This window comes from Microtus pennsylvanicus, chromosome 7, assembly GCF_037038515.1.
Source record: "Microtus pennsylvanicus isolate mMicPen1 chromosome 7, mMicPen1.hap1, whole genome shotgun sequence".
NCBI classification, from domain to species: domain Eukaryota; kingdom Metazoa; phylum Chordata; class Mammalia; order Rodentia; family Cricetidae; genus Microtus; species Microtus pennsylvanicus.
In genome coordinates, this window is record NC_134585.1 from 41406461 (window position 1) to 41411653 (window position 5193).

Consider the following 5193-nt stretch of genomic DNA (forward strand, 5'->3'; position numbering starts at 1 on the left):
CACCTCTCCATGTCCTATGCATCAGCTCCTGCTCCAGGATTTCACCCTGTTTGAGTTCCAATCCTGGTTTCTTTTTTATTTTTCCAAAAGGTTCTACGTTTTATTACTGGAGAAACCACTCCCAACTTAAACATGATCAAGTCTCCAGGTTGAAAATGTTAAACTTCATCTTGTAACATTCAGTGTAAACTGTCTTGCCACTGTTGACTCCTTACAGACCCAGCTTCGTTCTCCTCCAGTGTCTTGGAGTTGTACCTGATTTTGTTGCCAGTTTTCATCTGAATCATCTGAGGAATAGGAAGATTTTGCTTTTGTTTCTTAGCCAGGAATCGCTTGATTCTGAAAGTCTTGTGAGAAGACATGGCGAGAAGCCGAGGTGGGCAGACGGAGCATGATGGCGGAGGAGAATCCTGGTTTCTGAAACAGTGTAGAGTAATGTGGAAGTTTCTGCCAAATAAACCCTTTTCTCCACAAGTTGCATTTGGTCAAGGTGTTTATTACAGCAATCGAAACACTGACTAAAACACTGAGGCTGCTTTCTGCAGGAAATTTTCAAGATCTTTTGCTATACTATAGCTCTGAACTAGTAATAATTTTATATTCTGGGTATGATACATTTATCAATATTTAAAGACATTGTGAGTATTGGCACATTGGCTATGAGTTTGTGAGGATAACAGATAGGTAGAAAGAGATAGATAGGTAGATAGATGACAGACAGATGATGATGATGATGAAGATAGATAGATAGATAGATAGATAGATAGATAGATAGATAGATAGATAGATAGACAGATAGATGAGGCAAACAGACAGACAGAAAGAAGCTAGAATCTTCATTGTACACAACAACTCCAGTAGACATTTCCTGAGAACCTTCAGACTATTTCTGGGCCAGGGAAGAAATTAGACTAACTGTAGATTTTTCACATTTCCTCTGTGCCCTTGAAATCCAATCCCGAAATCTCACCCAAAGCTCTGGAGCAGACTAGCTGCTGTGGAAAATACTCACTCTTTATCCCTGCTCATATGGTACTAAGCAGATTCTGGAAGAACACCCTGCCTTCCTCCCATTGTGAACCCTGTGCTTGTAACCTGTCCTTAAGAGTCAATCCCCAATAACGAGAAGTACATTCAACCCAGAACAGAAATCTAGGGGTCACATCTGACAGGATCACAGAAGATTTTCCTGCCAGGAAACATACAACCACCACACACTCCTAAGAACCAGAGAGAAAAGAAGCCAAGGAACAAAATACCCACCTAACAAAGACAAGAGCAGATGTCAGCATTTAGAATTACAATCTTTCCTAACCCACCCAGATGCCTAGACTACAGTGTAAAACACAATCACCAACAGCCAGCACAATATGTCTCCATTAGACCCCAGCAGCAATTCTAAAGTAGACCCTGAGAAATCCAACAAAACTGAAACATAAGATAAAGACTTTAAAATAGCATTTATAAATGTGATAGAGATCTTTCAAGAGGATATTAATGAACTCATTTGAAAGTCTTTAAAAAAAATAAAAGATACAAGCAAAGAAAGGAAATGAATAAAACAGCTTTAGACCTGTAAGTAGAAATAGAATCAAGAAAGAAAATGCAAACTGAAGGAAATTTGGAAGTGAAAAATTTAGGAACTTGAACAGGCGTCACAGAGGTAAGCTTCATAAACAGAATACATGTGATGCAAGAGAGAATCTCGGGCAGATCAATAGTTTCTTTAGAAAAGTATGAAATGTTCCAGAAAAATAATGATAGTCTGTCACTGTGATTCATTTACTAAGAAAACAAGCTGTATAAAATAAAATAGGATAAACACATGTAAATGTTTGAAAATAGAACAAATGTATTCTTACTGATGAAATGATGAAATAAAAATACCTTAAAATCCAATACTGCCAAGAAATCAATATTGCCAGGAAATATGTACACATTAGTTCAATAATAGAATATAGATTATGACGCTAACCATTTGCTTTTGGATAGCATTTGGGGACTGATGTACTCAACGGAATTCATGTCTCATACTATAACCCTTGTCAAAAACAATGTTTCAGTGTACCATGAAAAACAAAAACCCAGAGAAAGATATTGGGTTCAACCTAAAGATAAAAAGAAAAGAAAAAAAGCAGCCAACCTCTAGAGAGACCTTTTAGCTTTACCAATGCTCAGACTGAAGGGGTTGTCCTCAAATTGCCAAACCTGAGATTCCACACTCCACAGTCCACTGAGTTCTTGTCTCTTCCCCTTTATATTCCTCTCTCTTTCCAGTCTTATCACGCCTGTCTCTACTTCTCTAGTCCTGGGATTAAAGGTGTGTAATTCCAAGTGCTGGGATCATCGTTGTGTGAGCTCTGTTTGTCTTTTAGGCAGATTCAATCTTGTATAGCCCAGGGAGGCCTTGAACACACAAAGATCTTTCTGCCTCTGAGATGAAAGGTATGTATCATCATTCCCTGGCCTTTATGGCTGACTAGTATAGCTGCTTTGCCCTCTGATCTGCAGGCTAGCTTTATTTATTAAAACACAATATCCTACAATGATTCTATAGTACAATAATATACTATTATAGTTCAGGAGATCATAGGTTCATAAGAGAAATCTACAACTGTTGTTTGATAAATAGACATGGTATAATGCTACATTCTGAATAGTTATCCTTATACACATAGGTTAGTCAAATTTCTCTCTGCAAAAAAAAAAGGGCAGGTTATGTGGAGATTAGTAACATGACAGCGCTGAAAGTAAGTGCACACACACATGCGCGCGCACACACACACACACACACACACACACACAAACGGGGGGGGGAGAGAGAGAGAGAGAGAGAGAGAGAGAGAGAGAGAGAGAGAGAGAGAGAGAGGAAATAATCTGAAGGAATCTGAAATGAGGAGAGGCTATGCTAAGGGTACTCTGGGGAGTATGGGGTACATATGATCAATGTACATTGTTTACAAGTATTACATTTTCCAAGAATAAATAAAACACTTTCTATTTTAAGAAGCAACAGAACAACAGGGAAAGGAAAGAAGGAGAAAAGGGAAACCTACTTTAATAAAGGAGCTTAAAGGATATTATCGACCACAAATGTATGGACTTCAATCCTGCTTCAAATAAATCGTTTTTTAGAACTCAAAGAATAAAGTCAACTAATACAAGAAAACACTTAAAAAATAAATCTGCTTAACAGTGAAAGTGAGAAGGATTATATCATGGTTTATGTCATATTAAAATATGAAATATGTATGAATCAATTTCAATTGGCTGGTGGTTTATGCCTGGAAGTCCAGCACTGGGGAAGTAGAGGCATGGGGATCAGGAGTTCAGGGCTAACTGTGGATATATACTGCGTTTGAGGACATTTTATGGGTACATTAGACCCTGGCTAAAATGATTTTTAAACAGGGATCAATTTAATAAGAAAAATAAAACTTTTGAATTATAACCACCATAAAAACTTAAGTGACATATAGTTATATCTGAGAAAATTAAAAGTCTGGCATATTGCTGGACTATAAAACTCTCAAGATTAATATATATATTCAATGAAATAAATGGATTATGCAGGGCTTAAAATAAAATGACATTAACACCCTCATGGACACCTGAATGATTAAAATTCCCAATAAATTGAAGAACAATAGCAAAATAAATGTAAGTATGTTTTGTCAATAATAAAATAAAATTCTTTCTAAAAAATAGAAAATACATTGACAAAATACAGGGGCTGGAGAGAGAACTCAGCTGTTAAGAGCACTTGCTTCTCACTTTCACACGAGGTTGGTAACCGCAGCCATAACTCCACTCTGAGTGGCCCAATACCCTCTTTCTGGTCTCCTTAGATACTTCCATGCACATTCAAACAGCCAAGGCATTACGTTTTAAAATAAAAATCCACAAACATCTCTTCCAATATTTCCAAATACAGGAACATATTTTTATAGTAAAAACTGTAATGTAATCATTTAGCATAGCCTCTGGTGCAGTTAGGTTTTTTTTATTTTCTTTTCTTTCTTTTTTTTTATTTACTCTTACTTATGAATAGTAGCCTTAGCTTGTCTCATTTCTAGACAGCTTTTCTAACTGAAATTATCCTATCTGCCTTTTTCCTCTGGGCTTTTATCTTTCTCTACTAGGTATGGGACAATGGTCATGTACCCTGTAAGATTTGTTGCTTGTATTCTTTAATAAAATGCTGATTGACCAGTAGCCAGACAGGAAGTATAGATGGAGCACTGAGAACAGAAGAATTCTGGGAAGAAGAAAGGCTGAGTCTGCAGTTGTCACAGAGGAAAGAGACACCATGTAGCCACCAGAGAGGAAAGATATAAGCTGCCAGCTGGAACCTTGCCAGTAGATAAAAATATAAAATAATAGAAATGGGTTAATTTAATATGTAAGAGCTTTCTAGGAATATGCTATAGTGATTGGACAAGCAGTGACTTAATTAATGCAGTTTCTGTTGGTTATTTTGGGAGTCTGGGTGGCCAGGAAATGAACAAATGCCTTTCCTCAGCATCTACTCTGTATACCTTTCTTTCTTACTCTAAACCTGGCTGTGCCTCTATGTGGCTTGCCCCTGGCATCTACCTCTCCTCTGTTTTTCACTCCTTGCTCTTCTCTACTCCTTCTATTTATTCTCAGCCTGGCAGCCCCTTCTATCCCTCTCCTGAATAGCTATTTGTCATTCAGCTTCTATTAGACCAATCAGGAGTTTTAGACAGGAAAGTAACACAACTTCACAGAGTTAAACAAATGCAACATAAAAGAATGCAACACATCTTTGTATCATTAAACAAATATTCCACAGCATAAATGAATGTAACACATCTTAAAACAATACTCCACAACACCCTGGTTTCCAGAAAATCCTTGAAACCTTCTATATCTATACCCTAGAACATACATCTCAGCAACTGAAAGAAAAATCCACAATATTTTACTGAAAGCAAGATCATGGGCTTCTTTCTATTTCTACAACAGCATCATTATTGGTAGGTAATTTGTCAAGGAAAAAGGCTCACAGTTATGAAGGCTATAACGACTAAAAGTCAGCCACACCTGAAGTTCTTGCTAAGAAAGTAAAGAGAGAATAGGCACAGTGTGCAAGATGAACAGCAAGCATCCTTACTAGACAGCATCCTTACTAGACAGCATCCTTCATGATAGCTGGCTCTATCCCTCCAG

The 5193-nt window shown here is 37.2% G+C and overlaps 1 pseudogene; it reads right to left on the minus strand.

The window, feature by feature from the left end:
- Nucleotides 1–204: 204 nt before the first annotated feature.
- Nucleotides 205–394, minus strand: LOC142853714 (large ribosomal subunit protein eL39-like; annotated as a pseudogene).
- Nucleotides 395–5193: the final 4799 nt, after the last annotated feature.